We start from the raw sequence: 27,023 nt of genomic DNA on the forward strand, positions 1-27,023 counted from the left end.
AATTCGAGGAGTGAGCAAGTGGATCCAGAAATGAAGGGCATGGGGAGCAGACAGAGGAAGAGGTTTTCTCTCCCACATCTCCCCCTCCATAGCTCTGATTGGAAAGCTGCTATGATTTGTATATTTCCATGACTGCTACTGCAATGGAATTACTTGTTTGTCCCTCCAGCATAATCCTGAACATTGTCAAGGATGATTACCAGATGATACTTCACGCAAGTCTCTATCCTAACATGCAGATTTCCACCGGTTGAAAGGGGAGGCCAAAAGCAGCCCTCGAGAGCAATGGCTCGCTTGGTTCTTAAACGCACACGTGACAAGCACATCAGGCTGCCTCCGAGACCAAAAGGTCCAATTCGCCTCCACGAGGGCCAATGTCCAGCAGCCCCTTCAGCCAGGGCTTCGGCTTCTTCTGGTTCATTCCATAAGCAAAAGAGCTGTCTGTTAGAGCAGATAATAAAATCCAGCCTAGAAGGAAAATCCACATGCAAAGCCTCTCTCAAATCAGAGTTTTGTCCACAGGGAAGAGTGAGCCACATCTGATATACAAGTTATCATTTTGCCTTTCCATAATTAAAACTATTGTTGCCATGGCAATCCAAAGAGTGTTGCAAATACAGAAAAGGCTCATGTCATGGCTTTTTGTTGTTATTGATAGAGTTTGCAGCTCCAGCCAGGGTGTATTTATGACAGGGTGGAAATGTGACTTGGGCAAACAGGAAGCCGTAGTGGGTGAGGTGAGAAACTCTAAAACTTCATTATGTACCCAAGATACTGTTTTCAATTGTTCCTCAGCCCCTAGCCTGACTTACTCCATAGATAATGAAAGTATATGGTATTTCTTATGCATATTTATATCTAGTAGCTCTCCCCAGCATACCCCAAAACTTCCTGGTTTTCTTCTGTATCATCTGCTACTATCTACCCAAGAAGATTTCCAGGTCCTTAAAACAGGTCCCTTTTCTGAGCCACCTTATCAAGCAATAAGAACCACAGGCAGTTCTCCCACAGGGAGACAAAGGTTTGGGGACTTAAATAGGATGGCTCAACAGGCTGCATGACTGTTGTTATATAAAATATGTTGGCCAAGTGTGGTGGCTCACACCTGTAATCTCAGCACTTTGGGAGGCCGAGGCGGGCAGATCATGAGGCCAGGAGTTCAAGACCAGCCTGGCCAACATGGTGAAACCCCGTCTCTACTAAAAATACAAAAATTAGCTGGGCATGATGGTGTGCACCTGTAGTCCCAGCTACTTGGGAGGCTGAGGCAGGAGAATTGCCTGAACCCGGAGGTGGAGTTTGCAGTGAGCTGAGATCACGCCACCACCCTCCAGCCTGGGTGACAGAGCGAGACTCCATCTCAAAAACCACAACAACAACAACAACAACAACAAACATGTTGAGACAAGCAAGACAGCAGCGGTTCCCAGAAGGAGTATTTCAATTTTATACCTTCTAAGGTTATTCTCAAATACAAGAGAAGAACATGCCCCTGAGGTTTTTCTGCTTTTGGGGGGACAGGGGTGGGGTTTTTGGTTTTTTGGGGGGCGGAATGCTCCCTCTTTTCCTGGCTTATTCAAAGTGGGTCTGCTCGGCTAGGTGTGGTGGCTCACTCCTGTAATTCCAGCACTTTGGGAGGCCGAGGAGGAAGGATCGCCGGAGGTCAGGAGTTTGAGACCAGCCTGTCCAACATGGTGAAACCCTGTCTCTCCTAAAAATACAAAAATTAGCAGGCGTGGTGGTGTATTCCTGTAATCCCAGCTACTTGGGAGGCTGAGGCAGGAGAATCACTTGAACCCGGGGGGTGGAGGTTGCAGTGAGCCAACATCGCACCATTGCACTCCAGCCTGGGCGACAGAGCTAGACTGTGTCTCCAGAAAACACCAAAGTGGGTCTGCTCTTCACAGTTCACGATCGCCTCAGGAGAAAACAATCTGAGCGAGCATGAGAAAAAGGCCACACAAATAACTCCACAGCCCTCAGATAGCCCTGAAATCTGGTACACATCTGCAAGCAAAATGCTGGGATGGATGGACCAGTGTTTTCCAGACTTGCCAGACCCAAAGGAGCACCTCAGGCACTTGTTAGAACACAGATGCCAGGCCCCTGCCCTCGAGCGGCTGCTTCCGCAGATCTGCACACACCTGGGAAACACCAGATCAGATGAATTTGGCCAGGTGCTCTAAGGGACACACCACACTCTCATAACTGAGTAAAAAATTAAATCCAGAGCCAAATAAACTGAGGAGACAGAGGACTTGTTTCCTGGCCTGTTCTGTGGGAACAGGTACTTCAGCTCAACCACTTTCCATCCCAGGAAAACTAAGAACACCCACAAAAAAAAAAAAAACACTCTTGTTACGTTCCTGTGGCTCTTACACATGAAATGTGAATCCATGGAGTCCAAAGACCAAATGGTTTGGCAATATTTATTTGGCAGAGGAGCGAATGGGAAAAAGTTACCTTTATTTTTAAAATTTTATTTTTCAATGAAAAATAATAGGAGAGAAACTAGCCATTTAAAACTCTGGAAAATGAACTAGTTACTTTTTTTGTGGTCTAAGAGGGACATTGCACTTGCAGCCATAGAGATACAAAAAAAAAGTATAATGTTTCACTTAATGCTGGGGACAGTAGCTCAAGATATTGAAAGAAGCATATAATATTTCCCCTGGGGGATCTGAAGGTAGCAGTGTAGGTGACAAAAAGGCCTGGAGGATTGAGGTAGAGAAGGAAGCTTTCATCTGGTCAAATGAGTAGCCGGAGCGCAGGGTGGAATGCTGAATGCTGAATGCAGCACGCTGTCACTAAGCGAGCTCTCCCTGCACGAAGAATAGCCCAACAGAGCCCCAATTACTATATTTCATGGACACTCTGTCTCACTGGAATACAGCTTGTTGGGGGATTAGTGTCTAGAGAGAAATTCTCAAATAAACTTTTATTAAAAGACTAGATGCTTAGAAATGGCAACTGCTTCTTTTTAATTCCAAAAGCAATCTGAACCATAACTCAAGAGTTCTGCCATCTGATAACTGAGTAAAATCCAATGCTGTTCCTGAAATTTTATAGACACTCCTCTCTTTCTAAGTACATGAATAGTGTATATACACTCTTCAAAGGCTCGATTTTTCTCTTTTGTAGCAAAATGGCAAGAGCCTATGGGAATGCGGTGCCTGGGGCAATGTTCCTTTTTGCTTAGAAGCGACCTGCTAATCACCTGCAAGTAATAATAGACTACAAGGGAGGGAGCCTGAAGACGGCCCCTCACCGCCCTGAAGGGCAAGGGTTAAGTAGAAACAAAGCGAGGGAGGCTTTCTTGGCCTGAGGGAGCTCTGCAAAGTGACCAGTGAGAATCTCCCCAAGGATGGATCCAAGGGGCTGAGGAGCAGCAGTTAAAGATCAGAGGCAACTTGAAATGGGCCAACGTGCTGAGCTTCTGAGGTAGAAAAAAAAGGATAATACTTCCAAAATGCTAACACAATCTTAGGGCCAGCCATATCTTGGAAAGTGACTTGCTCTGCCTTTAGGCTGAGAGGTTGAGCTTGATGGCTAAGGCACGCCATAGGCCCCTCTCTGCAGGCTGAGAAATTTCCTTCAGGAATATGGCATTCTTTTACTCCAAGGCAGGACTGGTGCCGTACTGGATGCTGGCACCACGGGACGGGGCTCCCAGATCATGAAGGAGAGCACTAGCTTTGCACGGGATATGACGAAATCTGGCTATTCTTACTGGTGTACTTTAACCTAAGAGAACTTAGAGCAGACAATTCAAAGGGCATTAAAGGCTTAGAAAACTGTAGCTAAGAAGTTGTTAAGGGAAAAGAGTTTAATCCAGTTCCAATCTTTAACTTCGAAAGAATTCAGGCACATGAGGGATTTTCATGGGGTGAGTTTTAGTAATTCTTTTCCAGTTACTGAAAAGACAAAGAGAAGAAAAGGGCCCAAAATAGTCTAGTTAAAAAGAAGAAAGTCTTGACCATGAGGGATTGGAACCTAATGGTGACCGTGGAATCACTTTCTTCATATTGTCGTTAATTATAGAATAGATATGCATCAGTCTTGTGCTGAGGGCTCTCCCTGCATGAAATTTGTAGAATGGCTTTGAATTGATTGACTCTTCCTTCACCATTGAATTTTTCCCCTGTAAAATATCTGTGGGCAAACTCCCTTTTAGCCTCCACTTTTTCTCACCTTTTTTCCCCAGTGTCTCCTCTCAGAGGATGTCTCACTTTTTTCTGCCCCTTCTAGCCATCCCACTCCTCCATTTCAATAACAAGGGAAGGTTAAAAAAAGGAGCATCTCTCAACCCCACTTCTCAATATTTACTATCATTAAGAAATTCACAGCATCCATCTTCATTGCCTTCTTCATGTCAAGACTGCCATGACCCAATGGGAACATCTCCTCTTCCTCCTGTCACGGCCTCCATGTTAATGGACATTTTTGATGACTTTCCTAAGCACATTGATGATTCTTCCATCTAACCTTTCCTTCCCTGATTAAATCCTCCAGCTGCATGCCACTGACCATCACCCAGGTTACTAGATTACATGGAGGATTATGTATTTTAGGATTTAAAACAATGGTCTCCTATGGAAACAATCCAAATGTTCAATGAACAAATGGAAAAATAAAATGTGGTAGCTACATACAGTGGAATATTATCCAGCCTTGGAAAAGAGTAGGATTCTGATACATGCTACAGCCAGGATGAACCTTGAAATCACTACACTGAGTGAAATAAGCCAGATACAAAAGGACAAACATTGTGTGATTTTACTTATTTGAGGCACCCAGAGTAGTCAAATCCATAGAGATAGAAAGAATGGAGGATGCTAGGGACAGGTGGGGAGCAGAAATGGGAATTATTGTTGAATAGGTACAGAGTTTCAGTTTGAGATGATGAAAAATGTCTAGAGATGGATGATGAACAAGAATGGGAATGCACTTAATGCCACTGAACTGTATGTACACTTACAACTGGCTAAAGTAGTTAATTTTCTCACCACAATTAAAAAAAAAAAAACTGGCAAAAAAACCACACTGGTCTCCCAAGTTTGAATGTGAATGTTCAAGTCATACCTGATTGTTTCAGAAGACACTTGTCAGGCTCTGTTAACAATTGGTGGTGAAAGTTGGTCACTCAAATTTCTTCCTTCCTTCCTTCCCTTCCTTCCTTTCCTTCCTTCCTTCCTTCCTTCCTTCCTTCCTTCCTTCCTTCCTTCCTTCCTTCCCTTAAGAAATATTTATTGTGCTACTACTCTGTGACAAGTACCATACTAAAAGATGGGACTCAATAGAATTCACAACCCAGAAGAGAAAAGAGTCCATCAAAAAGGCAATACATCTCCCATCAAATTTTAAACATAGGAAATGAATACTTGGAAACATATAATGAAGACTTGACCCAGTGCGTGTGTGGAGGGGAGTTGGGAGAGGGAGTGCTTGGAAGAAATGTTTTTAAGCTGAGACCTGGAATTTGAATAAGAGTTGGGCAAAAAAACAAGGAGTATGTAGAAGAACATTCCAGACAGAGAGAATGGTATTAGAAATGAGAAAGAACGCAAGGCTTAGTGCATCACAGGCGGTTTGGCTTTGCAGGAGTTTAAGAAAGCAGAGAAGCACGTGATCAGGCCTGAAATGTGGGCAGAGTGCAGACCACAGGGGGCCTAGGAGATGGCATTAAGACTTTTAGACTTTTTGTCCTAAATGGTAAATGAGAATATTGGACCAGACCCCGCAGGTCTCTTCCTGCTTTATGATGCTATTCAACTATAAAACGCTACATCTGTGATCCCTTTCCAAGCACAACTGCCATGCCAGTCCTGCCATCACCCTCCCCATATTCTCATAGAAACCGTACCTGATTTCCAGCCCTCAGGAAACCCCCTAACACCCATACTGTATCACTTTTACCTTATCCAAGTTATTAGTCACCACCTGATTTCATTGGACATGAATTCACTGGACCTGATTTCACTGGACTCTGAGTCCAGGAGAGACCCCTCACCACTGTCTTCATGGACATTCTGCCAAGTTTACTATGTCGTCTTCCTTTCTGACTCACAACCCCTTCGAAGAACCTTTCTCTGACTCACTTCTCCCTTTTCTCACACATCCTTCTTTTTCTCTTGCATCTTTAATCTCCCTTCTAACCTCTTTCCTTCTGCTTCAGATATTCTCAGTCTCTTCTATATCCATATTGCTTTTTGGTTCTCAAGTGCAAAGGAAGATGTGAACATGGCTCATTACCAATTCATTCTATTTAACTTCACCTTTGCCCTCCACCATGAATACCAGGTGATCCATTTATTCATCCCCTGAGCATTTCCTGGCTCACTTCCTTCTGGGGTTTATTTAGAATTACTCTCTCCTCAAGCTTCAACACCCCATTTTCAGAGTGACTTTACATTCTGTTTATTCTGTGAGTGTCCTCTCTGCCCTTGTCTCTGCTGTCCATGGGTCTGTTTCTAGAGATGAGTTTAGTCTTCTAGTCTTTGTCAGGGTGGATGAGCCTTCACTGTATTAAAGACCTGGGAACTGCAAAGACATATAAGACATAGTTCTGGTCCTTCCAGAAATTTCAATCCAGTTAAGAACCTGTAGAAATATAGCACTATAATACACTGTTGTTTCAGCATGACTCCTAAATAGTACTGACAGACACTTCCACATCCAGGTTTCTTCTAGCTCGAGGTGTCAGGAAAGGCTGCAGGAAGGAGGTGACATTTAAGCTGAGCCTTGAAAGATAAATGGGACTCCAGTTAGCTTGTCAAAGAGTAATGGAGAAGGCCCCAAAAAGAAGGAACTGCAAATGGGAAGCATTGTCTGTAGAACACACAAGGTTCCACAGTGATTATGATTTTTAAAGTGAAGAAGAGCAACTAGAAGTGGGTGATGGGATAATGCTGTGGAGAGCTTAACTGCCCAACGAGGACAGATCTCACCAGAGATAATGGGAACTCATGTGATTTTTTAAGGAAAGCTGGCATGTTAAGAGATATTATTCTAGTGTGGCTGATGTGGGGCTTGGAAGTTGAGAGGCTAATGGCCAAGTTCAGTGAGGGGGCACCTGTCACTGTCTGGTCCCAAAGCAACAAGGAGAAGGTACATGGATATTAAAGATGACATGCACATTTCTCCTAATTCTCATATGAGGACGCTTGTCCCTTGTCCATCCCTAACCATTTTGGGGGAAGGTATTCCTTACCCTTATTGATTTATTATTTCATTTTTTCTAATCTCACCTTCAGAGCTTTCTTTGTCCTCAGCTTAAAATACCTTTTTCTGGCCTATCCTTTGTGTAAAATAAGAGAAATTCAGGAAAATAATTCTCCCTTCCTATGAAAAATGTTTTCCCTTGACCCACACTGAGGAACTGCTCTTTCCTTATTCTGGAAAATGGACTCTGTCTTTTCAAAGTTTTCCAGCTCCCTGGCTTGCTCTTTCCCTCCCCTGGAAATCTTCCCACCCCTCTCTGCTGCCTCAGCCTTAGAGGTTCAGCTGGGATGTTGCTCTCAGGAGAACCAGCTGCACCCCGCCTCCCAACTGGCCTAACTGGCCCAGGTGCCCTCCTCAGGGTTCTCCTGGGACTCTGAGCACCCTTGGTTACAGCACTGATCACACAAAGCAGAAATCCCTGTGCTCTGCAGTCATCGGCCCAACTTGTCTATGAGCTATGGGAAGCAGGGATCATGTTGAAAAGACATACAAAATATTTAGAATAAAAAAATTGTTTTTCCTTCTTTCAGAGGAGAAGCCAATCTAATCAAGACAGAAAAATGAGAAACCACAAAACAAAAACACAAAATAAATATATTTGACTTCTTCTCTGTCATGAAAGATAATCCAAACCAAAATTAAAAGGTGAAAATAAGGCCAGGCGCGGTGGCTCACGCCTGTAATCCCAGCACTTTGGGAGGCCGAGGCAGGCAGATCATGAGGTCGGGAGTTCAAGACCAGCCTGGCCAACATGGTGAAACGTGGTCTCTACTAAAAATATAAAAATCAGCCGGGCATGGTGGTGTGCACCTGTAATCTGAGCTACTCAGGAGGCTGAGGCAGAAGAATTGCTTGAATCCAGGAGGCAGAGGTTGCAGTGAGCTGAGATTGTACCACTGTACTCCAGCTTGGGAGACAGAGTGAAACTCCATCTTTGGGGGTGTAAAAAAGGTAAAAATAAAATAAGGAAAGATTTTTAGAACACATTTAAGGAAAAGAGGTTAATATTGTTAGTACACAAGAGGTTTCAACAAAGAAGGAAAATGACAAGATTTCAATAGAAAAAAAATTGGCAAGGCAGTAAATTCATGTAAAGAAGATATAAATGACCAATAAAATTGTAAAAGATCTTCAGCTTCATTAATAATTTTAAAATTGCAAATTGAAATAAGATACTACTTCCCTATAATAAATTGACAAAAAGTAAAGTCTGTTAGAACCATGGGTAACTAGGAATTGGGTCCTCGCACAATTTTGGTAAGGATGTGTGTGTGTGTGTGTGTGTGTGTGTGTGTGTGTGTTTAGAGACAGGGTCTGTCTTGCTTTGTCCCTGAGGCTGAGGTGCAGTGGTGTGATCATGGCTCACCGCAGCCTCAAATTCCTGAATTCCTGAGCTCAGGTGATCCTCCCCCTTCAGTCTCCTGAGTAGCTAGGGATACAGGTATATGCTACCAAACTTGGCTTTTTTTTTTTTTTTTGTAGAGAAAAGGGTGTTGCTACATTGTACAGCCTGGTATCAAACTCCTGGCCTCAAGCAATCCTCCCACTTTGGCCTCCCAAAGTGCTAGGATTACAGGCATGAGCCACCATGTCCAGCCAATTTATATAATTTTTTTTAGATCCACAGACAATTTCTTATAAAATTGAAAATATAGAAACACTTTGGCTTAGCAATCCTACTCTGGATAACTATCCTACAAGAATAAGACCACAAGAATTAAAAAATTTCCTGCTTTCAAATCACAGCTCTTCTACTTGGCCAAAGCTTTTATCTTCTCTGTAACTCAATTTCTCCATCTTTGAAATAGGATAGCAGCAACTACCTTATAGGGCTGTTTCCAGGATTAAATGATTTATTATATTTAAAGCACTTAAAAAGTGTGGAACATATAGAAAATATTATAGTCATTGTTATTCCCATTTTCCAAATTTTCTGTATTGACAATATATGCTAATTATAATAAAAAAGTATTTAAAGGAAGACAACGGCTCCCAATTATTTCTAAATGGACTATAAACCATTGGCCTAACTTAATGAAATGGAGCCACTTTTCTAATGTAGCCCTGCCTTCTCAAAGTTTTTCACTTAGGCTTTCTAATTTTCTAGCCCCACCTCTACTCCCACCCCATGCTTGTCTGGTAAATTTTAAGAACTGGCTCTCAAATGAAAAAAAATTTTCATTTGAAAATTTGGGGCACTGTCAATTTCTGTGCTGTAAATACTCCCTCCATGGCTGATTTGAGCTACCAACATGACATGGTGAACATGGAGCTGATGAGGAGATGCAGAGCAGTGCAGTATTCTAGACTTTCCATACCTCGAGAACATGGATAAGACCAAAATGTGGTGAAGACGAATAATTGGAAAGTGATTAATTTGGAGTATTTATTACTTTTGGTTTTAATATATTGACTTATTATATGTTCATATCATTCAATTTTTAAGAAAATTAAATTATAACTGGATCACAAAATTCCTAGAAATTTAACAAGTGATTCTCTTAGTAGGAACAGGCTCTGGTGCATCACTGAACTCTCTGCTTCAAGAGCTCTGCACTTGTATTCCTCAATTGCATTCTCCCTTGGACTATAGTTTTGCCTGCCTCCTGGCCAGCTCCCCCATCTTGCCTCCACTGACCCCTGGCCTATCAACCCTGCAATGCCTTCTTGCAGGATGTCAGCACCCCACTGGCCCTTTCCTTGCCCGATTCTGTTAGCAATTTTGAAGAATACTATATATTTAGCAGCTCAGTATGTGTATTTTATTATCCTTATTACTGATTATTTTGTGTATCATCCTTTCTCCCAACTCTTTCTCCCAAAGTTAGATGTTGGTGTATTAGTCTGTTCTTATGCTGCTGATAAAGACATACCAGAGGCTGAGCATGGTGGCTCACGCCTGTTATTCCAGCTCTTTGGGAGGCTGAGGTGGGTGGATCACTTGAGGTCAGGAGTTCAAGACCAGCCTGGCCAACATGGTGAAACCCCGTCTCTACTAAATATACAAAAATCAGCCGGATGTGGTGGCGGGGACCTATAATACCACCTACTTGGGAGGCTGAGGCAGGAGACTTGCTTGAACTTAGGAGGCGGAAGTTTCAGTGAGCCGAGATCACTCCACTCCTCTCCAGCCTAGGAGACAGAATGAGACTCCATCTCAAAAATAAAAAGAAATACCCGAGACTGGGTAATTTCTGAAGAAAAGGTTTAATGGACTCACCGTTCCATACGGCTGGGGTGGCCTCACAATCATGGTGGAAGGCAAAAAGCATGTCTCACATGGCAGCAGAAAAGCGAGAATGAGAGCTAAGAGAAAGGCCATTAGATCTTGTGAGACTTACAAAGCCACCAGATCTCATGAGACATATTAACCACCACAAGAATGGTATGAGGGAAGCCGCCTCCGTGATTCAGTTATCTCCCACACAGTCCCCCCTACAACACATGGGAATTATGGGAGCTACAGTTCAAGATGAGATTTGGATGGGATCACAGCCAAACCATATCCATTGTTTTTTAAAAAGTGGTTATCCGCTGAGAGAAAGGGTTGGGAGAGTGCGTATTGGTGACTCTATTGATATTTCACCTCCAATGTCCACTTCACTTAGGTTAGAGAACTACTATTTTACACATTATAAACCTTAGCACAATGAATGGCTGGTATGTAGTAAGCACTCAGTAATTACTTGTAAACTGAAAATTTAAGATATTTTAATAGAAAAACTAAAACTCTAATAACCAGTAATTAGCTGAAAATGTAGATTCCTGGCCAATGTAGGTGTAATAACATAGGAAAAATTACACTGTTTTTCCTACTCTCATACTCAACACAGACACTTCTGTGTTCAGACGTGTGGGCTTGCTTTTGCTTTCCCACACGTCAGTTCTCCAGTGGTCACCAAGTGGGTGTCCTACGATTTAACTCAATTCTGATACTGGCTACCTGGAAACAGCATCAGGTCCCACAGCACAGGTTAGGGGCTCAGTCCCACAAGACTTCTCTCCACTTCAGACATCAACTGAAAGTTGTAGGCTACCTACAACTGCTGTTTGATTTAGCTATAAATTCGAGGTTTCCTTAATCCCCTTCTCTGGTTTGATTGATTTGCTAGAGCAGCTCACAGAACTCAGAGAAACACTTGCTTTTACTGGTTTATTATATTTATAAGGGATATTATAAAGAATACAGATGAACAGTCAGCCAGATAAAGAGGTGCATAGGGCAAGGTAGATGGGAAGGGGCACGGAGTTTCCAAGCCCTTTCCAGGCATGTCACCTTCCCAGAAGCTCCCCATGTTCAGCAACCCAGAAGCTCTCTGAAATTGCAAATTGAAATCCCACAGTTTAGGAATTTTTTTTTTTTTTTTTTTTTTTTTTTTTGAGATGGAGTCTTGTTCTGTCATCCAGGCTGGAGTACAGTGGCGTGATCTTGGGTCACCGCAACCTCTGCCTCCCAAGTTCAAGCAGTTCTCCTGCCTCAGCCTGCCAAGTAGCTGGGATTACAGGCACCTGCCACCTTGCCTGGCTAATTTTTATATTTTTAGGAGAGATGGGGTTTCACCATGTTGGCCAGGCTGATCTTGAACTCCTGACCTCGTGATCTGCCTGCCTCGGCCTCCCAAAGTACTGGGATTACAGGTGTGAGCCACCGTGTCTGGCCCAGATTAGGGATTTTTATAGTGGCTTCATCCTGTAGGCATGGTCGATTATTAACTCAATCTTCAGCTTCTCTCTCCTTCCTGGAGGATGAGGGGTATGGTTGAAAGTTCCAAGCCTGTAATCATGGCTTGTTTTTTTCTGGTGACCAGAACCCGTTTGGGAGCCCTCCAAAAGTCACTTCAATAGAATGAAGACACTCTTGTCAAACAGGAAATTCCAAGGGATAAAGAGCTCTGTAGTCAGGAATGTGAAGGTTGGGGGTGTTGTGGGGGCAACAAAGAACAAATATATATTTCTTTTTATAAATCACAACCTCATAGTAGATGTTTGGCTTCTTGTACCATGTGTCCAAGAAACAACAATATGGTTGTGGTACTTGTACTGAGGTACAATCATGAGAAAACAAGTTAGCATGTCAGTATCATTCTTATGAAAGAAATGAAATAAATGTCTTTTATGAAGGATCTAATTCACAAGCATATTACCATTAAGAGAATACAGTGGTTGATGACTATTAATGTGAAAATGACCACCATTTGGATGTTCCTACTGTCACCTTCTTAGAGACTTTGGGGATGGGTAAATGCACACACACACAAACACACACATACAAGCACACACACAAACACACACCCACACACGAGTATAAATATAAATATGTATGGCCAGACCATATACTTACTTTATGTAAAACAATTTTAAACTCCAAATATGATAGCTATGAACAAACTTCATTAAAAATAGTATTTAGAGATCAAATTGTTTTACTTCTACTTACTTTGAAATAACATCATAATTAACTTTTCTCTCATGAACCTTGAGGAAAAAAAAAAGAAAAGAAGAAGGAGAAGAAGACAAACAGCAAGAGACAGCCAATGGCCTTCATATCCCCATATAAATTTTGGCTTATACTAAAACACTCAAGGACAAGCATCAGCAGTAAATCATATAACCTACATTTCAGAATCAAAATTGCCACCTTGCACCCTTTCTGAAATCAAAGGAGAAATTTCAGATTGTTATTTGCTCAAATCTATTTGCATTCCCTGGGCATATACCCAGGGGCAGAACTTAACTGAGAGGCATTCTCAAGCCATCCTGAAACATCCACCCTGCAGATTCGCCACGCTTGCAAACTCAAAAACTGTAGGAGTGGGTTTCTCCCTTTTAATTGGTACTTATGCTTGCCCCCAAGAAAGAAGGATATTTTTCAAGTACTCTGTATAGTAACAAAAAAAGAAAAAAAAACTCAAATTTTTTGTTCCACTTAGCCAGCCATAAGCTTTCTGCTAATTCTCAGTCACAAATAAATAGAATTGACAAAGACATTAAAGATGGAAACAATAAAAATAGTCAGGAAGAGCAGAAAAAAAAGATTGCCATGATATTCTGTCTCGTTTTGCCAAAAAGGTATTAAAGTACCAATGATATAAAAATGGACTTGAACAATTTTTTCTAAAGGAAGGGGGTAGCTACTCCCAGACTACATAAGATGGGTGTCCTAAAGGTTTCATTGATTAGTTGATAAGTTTGCCGGTGAGTGATTAGTCAATTAGTCAGAAAGGTTTGAATTAGTTACTAGAGCTCTGCCTCCCGTGAATAAATGCGGGGAGTATTCTCTCTCTCACCCTCTGTGACAGATGATATCTGTTTTCTCCTGTGAGTTTGAATTTAAGAGCCACTGAAGCTCAGCAACAGTATATTCTGGCTCAAATGAGCTGAAAATTGCATTCAATTTGAATTTCAAAAATGGAGGGGAGGAAGGGGGGAAAAAAACCTCAGCACCCATCAAGTCTCTACACTCTTCAACTACTTCCTGCTGCTTAGCTGCATTCCGCCAGGCTGGGGACCTGAAACCCAGGATGTGTTGCAGGGGAAAGAGCATCGCTGGATTCCTGCCCAGTCTGAGTTTAAAAATAAACTTTTTATAGTCAGGATCAAAGCAAACCTCACTTTTACACACATGCATAATGCAGAATGTGACCCACCAAAGAAATAGATTTACCTTTTCCAAACTGAAATTGGCCTGCTTTATTATTTTTTTTTCTTTACGTACTCTGGAGGTGATAAAGGTGAAGGTGTTTTTCTTGGGAAACTCTGGAAAAGCAAATTCTTTTCTAAATTAAAATTAATTCCTCTTCAGCTTACTTAAGTCCCTCATTCCTTGCGGCTTGGTGCCCCCCGCCCTTCACCCGCCTCACATTACAAAGCAGACGTGTTCTTGAAAAGTTGAGCATGAAGCTATTGATTTTTCAAATCAAATCATATTTTAAATGCTCTAACATAGTTGGTTATTTAAAGGAATCTTGTGATAAATTATATTTTAAAGCCAATCTATTTTTAGTGTACAAATCATTGCCCCTTCCTGCAATGGCATACTAAGCATGAATTTGAAGCATATCCAAGTTTTCTGAAAGCAGGGCACACCTGTAGTCCATAAGAAGTAGATGTAGGTATCACCAATATTTAAAACTAAACTGATGCTACGCAAAACAACAGATGATATCCCAGCATCATGTAACTGAACGACTTGGGGCCAGAACTCCATTTTATGATAGTTCAAGCTGAAGGAGCAGAGAGAACGCCAAATTCATTCCAACGGACTTCAAACATGAAAACATATTCTCCCGCTGACTAAATTACTCTCAATTTGCAAATTAAGCAACCTGGGTGCCATGAAAAAGGTAATTCAACTTCTAAAGTGCCATTTTCTACACTGAAGCAGGAGTCTGCTGAATGCTGTTCAAAAATATGCCTTATTCCAAAGGGTTCAGTAGCAAGCACCACTGAAAGGCATCGTTGGCAGTGAGCGCACACGGATTCGTATGCACCTACTCTGCGCTGGCCTCTGCAGCAGGAACTCAGAGTAACTAATACATCAGAGATCCTGCATTAGAGGAGGCAGTGGCTCTTCATCCTTCATGAGTTACAAACCCATGTGAGAGTAGGATGAATGCACAGACACTCTCCAACAAAAGAATCCTTCCATGCTATGATCCTTGTATGACAGTCATTACAACTACAACAGAGTTCATGGATCCAAGTGAAGGACCTGGGTCTAGGATATTTATTGACTAATGGATGGTAACCTGGGAATGTTAGTATTACATAATTTCCCTTCAAAAATGGAGTGAAGTAGACAGATATCTCTGGAAAGAAATGGGTATTCAATTGGCATCTAATGGATACCAAGGACTTTTGGCAAGCTCACAGAAGGTAGAATTAGAAAGAGAAGGATCCCTATCTTAAACACAGGACAAGACATAAAGAAGAGTAATATTTTACTTCTTAGGCATCACCGAAAGACAAGAATTAAGAAATAGTCTGACTTTCACAACCTCAGCTTACTGGTCAGTTTAGTGAATCAATAGAAACATGGGCAAAACCTTTCCAAAGCACCTACATGATCACTACAACACACACTCGGTAAAGTCCAATCTGCCAGAATATCCCACACATAGACAAAAAAAAAAAGAAAGAAACAAAACAAAACAAAACACTTTAAAAGCATTTAAAATGATGTTTCTACATTTTAAAAGGTAGAATGCAGAAAACATGGTACCTTACTATGAAATACTTGCCAACACCACAATAGTAGTCAAAGATGTCAAGGGGCCACTTAACCCTCTAATGTGTATCACATGACATTATGTTATATAGATTTTAAAAGAACATTAATATCTCCTAATCTTGTAAGGAGCAGCTTACCTTTCAAACTGCGACAGTGTTAGCGTAGGATTTTTTCCTTACATCTTCATAATTTAATATCGTTTCATTGATGAACCAGTAAATTGTCAGCTCTATTCATTTATGTGACGTGAGCAAGGATCCAACCCAAAAAAGGAAAAAAAAAAAAAAGGTAAGGTCAATTTTCTTGGCCGCTGCATTTAATAAAATCTCCCAGGCAGTAGAGTTAAGCACACATTAATAGCTATGACTTAGTACGCTCTGCCTTTAGCAAGTCTTTGATTTTCCTATATATACACTCAGGGCTGTATTAACACTCCAACGAAGGTACAGTCCTCATTTCTTATTTTAAGATTTCTTCCTTCTCAGCTTTATCAGATTTATTAATCTTCTGCTCCTCTCTTATTTATAGCAAATGCTCTGGTTAGGGTTTCAAAGTATTCTCCATTATAATACCCATATATAACTTTCAGAAAAAAAAATTCTTCCAAGACCAAGGGACTTTTTACTTACTTCATATTAGTCTCAAAATATATGCATTTCTCCAAACATGAAGTCTTTGTGTCCTATTTCTCTGATCTTCAGAAAAAAACACAAGAGAGCGAGTAGAGAGGCTCAAGCTTTCTAAGTGGAAAAACTTGAAGCTTCTATTTTAAATAAACTCCAAGTGGGTTTTCACTAAACATACACTAATTATGTTTTAGGGAGATATCTATCAAAGGAAGCTACTGGGTTGAACCTCATGAAGTTGCTATTATTCTATCAATTTCAACCTACAAAAATGGCAATTCCATATGATTTAACTTAATGCTTCTCATATCTTTACTAAAATACAAAAAGACTGTTCAGAGCAACAAAGCAATCCCTTGGATATCCGGGGAAATTCTGTGTCGAACTTGCAGCTCAGGGGGTGAGAAGGGAGAAGAGAAGGTTGTGACCAACAGGAGGCTGGAATGCCCCTGACAGTTTGTTTGGTGCACACTCTGGTGCAATTTATTAAGTAAAAGATGTGGAGAAAATAATTACTTGGGTGGCACCAGGCCACTTTGCATCACATACCTTGAGGCATGAATGTGGTAACTATAGACTTTGGGGAGTGAACACTTCAAAGAGATGCCTGTATTGCATTAGAAGACCCTCAGAGGGACCTCTAAATCTATTCACTAAAGACACCCTTCAGACTCATAGCTTTCCCACTTTCTTTCAAGAATGGGGTTAAAAGTAAAATGCTTGACAAATAAACTAGATTGAGGTTTCAATCCCAGCTTCCCCCTACGCCCAGCAATTGGAATCATACCTTGGTAATTTACTGTAATGCTAAAGAGAAACTAGTTGAATACTAGAAAACAAAGGGATCATTTTAAAATAATTTCTTGCATAAAGTGAGCTGAAGATCAACCAAGACAAGAGACCAAGGAGGTTTCCAGTGTAGGTTGGAATTTGACAGGGTCTAGAATCAAGAAAGAAGGGTGCTTTACATATAAAACTAGGATGGTGTTTCAAACACACTCATGAAAGAGACAGGAGGTAAGATGACTTGAATGTGAGAATCCAACCCTATTTATTTTCTAGGATTGTGAACATAAGAGCCTGTTAAAAAGCTGTAATTTATATAAGTACAAAGAAACACTAGGAGAGGACCCACCCAACTGACACTAGAGGGTCAGAAGCCCAAGAAGACCTAATTTAGGTTGTTGCTTTTTTAAAAAGAAAGCACAAGACTCAGGAGGTACAAAAACAGGATTTGAATCAAGAAAAATCCTTCAGGTGCTGATTTCAAAAGTTATATGGCTGCTTTCTGTGTAATATTGCTAATGCTCATAGCCAGTGTGGCCGTAGATTTCAAGTTAACATTTAAACTCTACAACTTGTCATACTCCATCTCTGAAATGGCTGAAAATTTGAAATAACATTAATGTTAAAACAATGGTTTTGGGAACCAGTTCTCCTTTTGATCCCACACCAACAACTATCTCTAAGCAGAGGCGTTCAACTCAGGAGATTCAGTTTGTGGGCCAGGGGAGATGGTGGGGCATTAGAAGGGTGTGTGGAATCAGTTCCTGTTACCCCTATGATTTCCTCTTATTACAAAATGCAGTACACATTTCCCCAGATAAATCTTGTTTTAAATGGTGACAACCAATCCAGGTGAAAGATTTCTTATTCAATACTATAGGTAATTTACTAAGAATAGTGGGGGAAAAGATTGTAAACGGCCTTTAGAAGTTCAGTAATAATATGATTGAGAAGAATTTTGTGGATAACCCAGGAAATGCACTACTATTTATCTCATTTTATCCCTTGTATGCAAATATTCTACATTCCAAACAACCAGTTTTATTTTGTTTTATTTTATTTTCAGTTTTAGATTCAGGGGGTGCATGTGTAGGTTTGTTACAAGAGTATATTGTGTGATACTGAGATTTGGGCTTCTACTGATCCCGTCACCTAAACAGTGAACATAGTACCGACAGAAAGTTTTTCTACCCTTGATCCCCTCCCTCCCTCCCCTCTTTTGGAGTCCCCAATGTCTATTGTTCTCATCTTTGTCTGTTTCTATCCAATGTTTAGCTCTCACTTGTAAGTAAGAACATGTAATATTTGGTTTTCTGTTCCTGTTAATTCACTTAGGATAATGGCCTCCAGCTGCATCCACGTTGCTGCAAAGGACATGATTTCATTATTTTTTATGGCTGCATAGTATTCCATATTCTATATGTACCACATTTCTTTATTCAAACCTCAACTGCTGGGCACCTGAGTTGATTCCATATCTTTGCTATTGTGAATAGTGCTGTGGTATACATATGAGGGCAGGTGTCTTTTTGGTAGAATAATTTCTTTTCCTTTGGGTATATATCCAGTAATGGAATGGCTAGGTTGAATGGTAGTTCTGTTTTTAGTTATTTGAGAAACCTCCAAACTGCTTTCCACAGAGGCTGAACTAATTTACATTCCCACAAATAGTTATAAATGTTTCCTTTTCTCCACAACCTCGCAAACATCTGTTATTTTTTCACTTTTAATAATAGCCACTCTTACTGGTATAGGATGGTATCTCACTGAGGTTTTGACTTGTATTTCCTTGATGATTAGTGATGTTGAGCATTTTTTCATATGTTTGTTGGTCACTTGTATGTCTTCTTTTGAGATATGTCTGTTTACGTTCTTAGCCCAGTTTTTAATGGGGTTATTTGTTTTGTTCTTGTTCAATTGTTCAAGTTCCTCATAGTTTCTGGACATTAGTCCTTTGTAGTATGCATAGTTTACAAATATTTTCTCCCATTCTGTAGGTTGTCTCTCTTTTGATAGTTCTTTTGCTGTGGAGAAGCTCTTTAGTTTAATTAGGTCTCAGTTATCAAGTTTTGTTTTTGAAAAACCAGTTTTAAAATATAGACTGACACACAACTCACAACTGTTTTGTAAGCTGGTGATTGCCTATCCTATGCCCAACTAATTATTAAGATTGGGCATATAAACTTATTACAAAAAAAAATTCCAGGATTAAGAACTATCAGGTGCAGTTGCCTGGATTTTGCATTGCACGATTCCCAGGGTGCACTTTTCACATGTATTACAATGTGAATGATCTACCCCACCATGGTTGTGTAGTATGAGATAGGAAGAGGAAGCCTCTGGATTCTCTTTCCTATCCCAGAGAATATTTTTAAAACAAATATAGATAACTAAATTACCAGTATCCCTTCACTAACAAAGTCAGTGACCCCAAGGCAAGAGGACTTACACCATCCCTACCATCACCCTCTACCATCACCAGCAGCTGCCTCTGCATTGTTGCTGGAACCTTCTTAGAAGGGGAATTGCCTCTCTAAATACAGAGGAAGAAAGATCTGTTCTTCAGGTCTGGAATGGGTTCTAAGAATAGATATTCCAATAAAAGGAGAAGCCACTTAGCACATGATATTCCTGAAACATGGTAGCATGACAGTGGAACCCAACCATTCACCCAGCTGTCCTTGGGGAAAAACACATTTTGAATTCCAAAACCTTAGGAGTATATCTTATTGTGAGGGTTTACCTGTCATCTACTTACTACACACAGATATAAAAGCCTGAACAGCATATACTCTCAAAAAGTGAATGGATAGCAGAAGTAAACATTTTTAAAAGGGGAAACACATATTTCCTTTCATCGTTCTGAAGATAACCCTAGTGTACAGCCAGGAAAAGATAAACAGAAGAAATTCCTCAGCTTTCTAGATCCCCTACCATATGTTATACATGTGGGTTTGATTATTTGAAGATTTTTTTTCAGGATTTCAATAAAGGCAATCAGGCAGGATTATCTTGGGCAGGCACAGGATATACAAGCAAGCTACTGGATGCTGGGGAGATGTAGGGCAAAGACAACTTCAGCTCCCCCCTGCCAGGAAACTTGCTCTATTAAGAGATAAAATGTCATGATATAATCTATGTGATGCATCTTTTGAAAAAAGAAAGTGCCTCAAAGATTGTGAAATAGTTTTGAGAGTGGAAAATAATCCATCAATTTAGATACAGCTTTTTCAGTGATGGGTACAATGTAAGGCTCCCTCCAGTTAAACTGAGGTCAAGCATAAAATTCCAGATTTAGATCTCCCAATATTTGCCACTCTATATTTAGTCTTCACAAATTCAATAATATTGGCTACTTTCTGATGCAAACTCTGACGGAGGAAGATTTTCTGTGAGGACAAAATATTTTTAAAATAAGAGATTTCTTCATTAAGTTGGCCAAGATCCTTGAGTCTAGCACTTTGCCAATCATTTTCCTTCCACTTTAATACTGGAAACATGGAAAGTCAGAAAGGAAAAGGAAGGGAAATAAATAAGAGAAGAAGACATAAATGAAAGATTAAGAGAAAAGAAACATGATGGAAAGAAACAGGAAGGTTAATAAAGAAGGAGCACATGATCTCCATTCACTCAAAGTCAGAATGCCATTAATGCACCCAAAATCAAATGCAGTGCAAGTTCTTCTTGGTTTATCATCCCTTTCCCTGGAGAATGCAAGAAGGCTATGTTGATGAAGATCTTGGTGATAATGCACTCCAAAGCCCTCATTTTACCAGTAAGGAAAGGGAAGTCCTGTAAGGCAAAGTGACTTACAAAGTCATGACTAGAAGCCAGAATCACAATAGACCAGTCTAATGTTCTACCAACCATATCTGCCTGAAAGTGGTAATGGCTTTTCCAAGTCTTAGACAACTGCTAATGACACCAAGAGTGAGGTAAAATGGAGATGCTCTTCTCTCTCTGGGGGAATAACAGAGATCAACTCACAGTATTAGAACCTACAGGAACAGCTGGGCAAGACTGCAGCTGACCCAGCTTCCAGGGTAATTTGACGGTTGGAGAATAACACACTGCAAATTTAGAGGGACAAGCTCTAAGCCAAGTTTTCTCGTAATTCCAGCAAACCGTCTCCAGTGGTTATTATGACATAACATTTCTGATGATTACTTAAAAGCTTTTCGTTAGATCAGTCAGCTTATAATTAACAGCTCCCCCTATCTTTAATAAAGTAAATAGAATGATGTGAAATAAGTGAGATACCAAGAATTAGCTAAAGCCTAAACCCAAGTGAAAGCACCCTCTGCTCTCAACCAAGGAGGCAAAGAAACAAAAGGGGAGGGAAAAGTGGGTTTTGTTAAACAGAGATGAGAAGAGAGAGAGCTGAGGAGGGGAATATGGGAAGGAAGGAGGTAGTTGCTCAATCAGTACCTATTTTCAGAATTTCCTTCAAGCTGGCTTGAACTGAGAGCCATCAATTATTTAAAAGATGTAACATGATGCTTCCTTTGTTGAGGCAAATCTGCAAGCAGACCCCGAGAGAAAATAAAAAATGAATTAGGCAGAATTTATTAGTGTGCTTGAAGAAAACAAAGATTTAGCTATTGAACTGACTCTTTTAGAAATGGTTCAATTTTGTCTCCTAAAATCCACAAGCCTTTCTTCCCCCCTCTATACCTATTTATTTATTATTTTCTACAGTAGATCACACAAAAAGAGGAATGAATCATTTCGCAAACTTCTCCTTTCTTTTCAGATTCAGCTTGATGTACTGTCTTCATTTAAATTACAAATACGCTAATCTGAAACACTGTTTACCACGTAGCATTTTAAATGAAAAATACAAGAAATTGCATCACTCACATTTAAAAAATGACTTTAGACTCTGCACCTCATAAAAAACAGCCGACAGTGTTCTCTGCCTTGGCTGCTGTATTTCAGTCCAGTGAATGAAATTCAATTAGTGGGCTTTGTACTTAGGACATTATGATTCTGATGGTTGGTCTGATCAAAACTGGTGTGCCAAGCCTCAGTTCTGTTTTTTTGGCAGACCACAGTTAAGGAAAAATTCAATAGAGATGGTTGGCAGGAGAAAAGTTAGTTTCAGAGGAGCTTACTTTTCACCATCATAATGAAATATGGGAGGAGGAGAGCTGCTCCCTGGAACAGCTCATTATTTACTAAGTGAATGAATTAACTTTTTGAGAAATCTCAGTACCTGAGTCTATCATTACCAGTTTTAGTACTTTCCAAAAATTGCAATTGACGTAAAATAAACCAGTACTAACTAGAACCAAGAAATTACAGATCTAATTCATCTTTAGGTTTTGATCAGCCTCAGCTAGTGTTGCAAATGAATCGTAGAGAGACCACAGTCTTCATGATGCTATCAGAACCCTCCCAAGTAAAACAAAGCAACAGGCACCTCATAGGAAACTCCAAGCCTTTACAGTGAAGACTCAGGGTAATCATTTGTTCGAGAGGTGCTATTTATCTTTAACACTTCTGAAAACAAACCCACACACAACAAAAGCAACTGGGCTGCAGCATAGGCCCTTGCATGTCTTGACCAGCTATCTGGACCACTACACCGTGATTCAGGAACACCACACCCACATCTGCATGGATCAAACAGAATGGAAAGAGCAAATCAAACTGATCATTACATGGCCTGATTCTTTGGCCAGCAAAAGCTGACAAGTAATAGTGAAAATTTCCAAAGGATATACAGCCATTGGTCTACTAATAATGTCGATTAATTAGCCGATTAAGATCTGAGCAACCATTTAAATTTTAACGTTGTGTTCTTAAAACACAGACCACCCCCCCAATATCCTTCCTTTCTTTTTCTTTCTTTCTTTGATTTTTTGGGAGTCTCCCTCTGTCACCATGGCTGGAGTGCAGTGGTATGATCTTAGATCACTGGTTTCAAGTGATTCTCCTGCCTCAGCCTCCTGAGTAGCGAGATTATAGGCACCCACCACCAGGCCCAGCTAATTTTTGTATTTTTAGTAGCAACAGGATTTCATCATGTTGGCCAGGCTAGTCTCGAACTCCTGACCTCAAGTGATCTACCCACCTCGGCCTCCCTAAGTGCCATTACAGGTGTGAGCCACCACACCCAGCCTGATTTCTTTGCTTCTCTCACAGGGAATGACACCAACATCCAACTTCTTTTATAATCAGAAACAGAGAAATTATCCTTAGCATCTATTTTTTTAATCACCATTATCCATTTCATCTCCAAGTCTTTCCCTCTTCTTGGAAAATGATTACAGGAACAATCACATGAAATTCCAAGAAAAAAATATAAATATACATATCCCAGAAGTGGCATCTATCTTCTCGGTACACTCGTTGGAAAGTGGTTCTAGGCGCTTTACATTTTGCTTGAGCGTGACCCAGGATTCAGGCCAGATGGGTAGCCTTGACTCACTGTGCCCTTGGTGCTATTTTTCTCTGACTCAAAATTGTATGCCCACACCTGTTGTTGATACGAATGTATCATATTGATGGTTTTTCAGATGATAAAGAGATTCATTCTAAAGTGAATCTTTCTTTGTGTCAAATACCAAAGTCAAAATGCATGCTCACTTCCTTCCCATAAATGGGCTTCCTCAGATGTATTTTTTTCAGAATTAGTTAGTAAAATGACAAGCTACAATGGCTTATTCCTAGCTTTCTAGGGCTGGGGCTGTGCGTGAGTATTTACACCAAGGAAATTGGCAAACAATACAAATCAGGTGAGGTGGTTTTATTCCCCCTGGAAGAGCCAGTTTACCAGCACATCACTGTAAAGGGTTTTACTTTCATTGTTTCCTTCTTAGCAAATAAAAAGATCCATAGTGTCCTTCATCAACACCCATCTTTTACTCCTCTTTTCCTTTTGCCATGGAAACTAACCAGCAGTTCCTCTTTCTCCTTGACACACAGCTAACCATATTCCAGCCACTCTTATGCTTATATAAGGTCATGAGATGAGTTTTCCTCTACGGAAAGAGAGTAGAAGTGACAGGAGCCTACCTATACTTGGTCCATAAAACCCTCTCCCACACAATATCCCATATGGTCTCCCTTTTTTGCAGATGATAGATAAAGGAAACTGTGGACGCTGTGTATTGAGGTCAGAGAGCCACAAGATAAAGGAGCTCAGCCTTGAAATCATCACTTGAAAGCGACACACAGCTAACCATATTCCAGCCACTCTTATGCTTATATAAGGTCATGAGATGAGTTTTCCTCCACGGAAAGAGAGTAGAAGTGACAGGAGCATACCTATACTTGGTCCATAAAACCCTCTCCCACACAATATCCCATATGGTCTCCCTTTTTTGCAGATGATAGATAAAGGAAACTGTGGACGCTGTGTATTGAGGTCAGAGAGCCACAAGATAAAGGAGCCCAGCCTTGAAATCATCACTTGAAAGAGACTCACCCCAATCAGGAACACCAATTAGAAACTTTATGTGAAAGAAAAATTAACTTTTATTATGTCTGAACCATCAAATATTTGGGAGTTTGTTTGATACCCCAACCACCACTGCTGTAACTAAACACTCTCTTTCCCCTCTTCTTTCAACAATTCCTCCCACCAGCTACTATGATAAATCTGGAGATGAGGAATGGTCAAGATTAGGAAGAAAGAAAGAGGAGACCTGGCCAGGCATGGTGGCTCACGCCTGGAATCTCAGCACTTTGCGAGGCAGAGGCGGGCAGTTCACTGGTGGTGCGCGCCTGTAATCCCAGCTGCTCAGGAGGCTTAGGCAGGAGAATCTCTTGAACCTGGGAGGCAGAGATTCCAGTGAGCAGAGATGGCACCACTGCACTCCAGCCTGGGCAAAAGAGCAAAACTCCATCTTAAAAAAAAAAAAAAAAAGAAACAGGGGACCTAATAGATATTGTTTTCTCACCTAGAGTTTTTATTTCATTTTAGAGTTTTTGGTTCTGCCTGCTAGGGCAATTCATTTCAAAAGTCATCAGCTAGAACTGTGTTATTTCCATATACTTGCAGTACAGGGTGCAGCTTATTCTTTTTCCCTACGGTGATGTCACCTAAGTGAAATGTTCCAATTTAGAATCATTTCCACGTTAGAAATATATGAAGAATCCAATCCATATGCCCTACGACTTGTCAAGGAAATTAACTATAAAGACTGTATCGATATTATACAATTAAAATGAGAGCTCTTAACATATTTAATTTCCCCCTGACCTGACTTTCTTTAGTCATTATGAACAAAAAGTATGAATTCATTATTTGCAAATAGCCCAGATTGTTTAATGTATTCTAAAAGGACCTAAGACACCCCCTTGTGTGTGTGCGCGCACACACACACACAACACACACACATTCAAGCACACATGTTTCTCACTCTATCAAGGGCAAAAATAATAACGAAGGTAAAGATAAGGAATATTCTAAGTTGTTAACAATGCAGACTTAGTATAGTGGAACTACAAACATGTTTTTAGTCCATATGTTGTATCTTTCTATAATACTCAGTGAAAAAAGGAAGGAAAAGGAAGAGGAAGGGTGGCAGGGTGGGAGGGAGGAAAGTAAGGAAACAAAAAAACTGTCTTAACCTTTCCAGATTATCTACTATATATAGTATCATGTACCCCTTCTCCCTCCATAAACTGGTATAAGGAATCTATTTGGGGGTATTTGGGATTGTTGTGTTCTCAAAAATTTAACAATCATAGCTCTGAGGCTTAATCACTTGTATGTGTTACAAAACCAGATGGTTCAAGTGGGTGTTTGTTTACAAGCTCTTTGCATAAGGTTTCTAGCTGTTTTTTAGACCAAAGCTGAATATTTCCACTAAGAAATAAGGCACTGAGGAATTAATGAAAAACCACTGGATTTCCTAAGTCTCTGGGTTTCCTGCCTTCACTCTGACACCATTTGGTGCACTTTTTCAAGGATCTACTTAGGGCCCCCAAAACAAGAACATAAGCTTAGAGCACTTTGAGTTCTGGTTTATGGGACTCCAGCATACTTTGGGAGAAGGAGGCCTCTCCGCTGGGCTCAGCATTGTTCTGGATGCTGTCAGTGAATCAACTAGGAAAGAAGAGAGCGCTCTGCCTTCCCAACACCTTCACCATGCTGAAGCTCTAGAATTTAGTATGTTTCCGGTTTTAACTGGCTTCTCCCACTGGGTTGTTTTGACCAGCCACATCCGTCTCCAGCTCCCTCCTTCTGGATTTAGATGAAATGAGAGAGAAAACTTTCCTGGTGATTCCCTCATTCTTTGTTTCCTGTACATTAACCACATGGCCACTATCTGCAAACATGCAAAGGCACAGGTTTATTTATCGCAAAACAAGTGAAATAATGTTGAAGGTTTCTTAAGGGAGAATAAAAGGTTTCATCAAGGCACAAACTTTTATGGCTTTGAAAAGATAAGTGTGTGTTTCTGGTTTTCTGGATGAGAACATTACCCCTCTCCTGGCATACTGTCCGCTTTGTACTTAACCTTCTTTCAACAGAAAGAAAGGCAGTCAATGCTTGCTTCTCTTCATTTTTAACAAGATGAATAATGTCCATCACAGTTAGCACCCATGATATTAACATCTGAGATCATAAGTGTTACCCAAACTGGTCTCTTTCCTGTCACCACCTAATCAGTTCCAAAAAATTACAATATTTGAGGTGAAAAAGGCAAGGAAAGTACAAGAATATCTTGACATTTCTGTGAGCTTGTCTCTGTCATCTTCTACAACAAATGAGCAAGAAATTATAAACGAACCAAAATTGTGTTTCATCATTATCATTTTATTCTTCTCTTTTACTAGTTTAGGAAGGGGAAAAAACTGACTTTTTCCAAACTTCTTTTTTTTTTTTTTTTTTTTTCTGAGACAGTCTTGATCTGTCACCCAGGCTGGAGTGCAGTGGTGCCATGTCAGCTCACTGCAACCTCCACATCCTGGGCTCAGGCCATTCTCCAGCCTCAGCCTCCCAAGTAGCTGGGATTATAGACGCATGCCACCACACCCGGCTAATTTTTGTATTTTTAGTAGAGAAGGGGTTTCGCCATGTTGGCCAGGCTGGTCTTGAACTCCTGACCTCAGGTGATCAACCTGTCTAGGAATCCCAAAGTGCTGGGATTACAGGCATGAGCCACCACACCCAGCCCTTACTTCTTTTGAGTTACTTCAGCAAA

The 27,023-nt window shown here is 40.6% G+C and overlaps 1 protein-coding gene across 6 annotated transcripts in view; it reads right to left on the reverse strand.

Annotated features, from left to right (window-relative positions):
• Nucleotides 1-27,023, reverse strand: part of ESRRG (estrogen related receptor gamma) — a 594,635-nt gene that overhangs the window by 426,459 nt on the left and 141,153 nt on the right. For 4 of the 6 annotated variants that reach the window (XM_063613921.1, XM_063613920.1, XM_063613919.1 and 1 more), the window contains exon 2: nucleotides 15,589-15,680. The exons of the other annotated variants lie outside the window; for them this stretch is intronic. The gene's annotated coding sequence lies outside the window, so the exon portion shown is untranslated. The remainder of the gene's footprint in view (nucleotides 1-15,588; nucleotides 15,681-27,023) is intronic. 6 annotated transcript variants of the gene reach the window in all.

The sequence above is a fragment of the Symphalangus syndactylus genome, chromosome 19 (assembly GCF_028878055.3).
Source record: "Symphalangus syndactylus isolate Jambi chromosome 19, NHGRI_mSymSyn1-v2.1_pri, whole genome shotgun sequence".
In the NCBI taxonomy this organism is placed as follows: Eukaryota; Metazoa; Chordata; class Mammalia; order Primates; family Hylobatidae; genus Symphalangus; species Symphalangus syndactylus.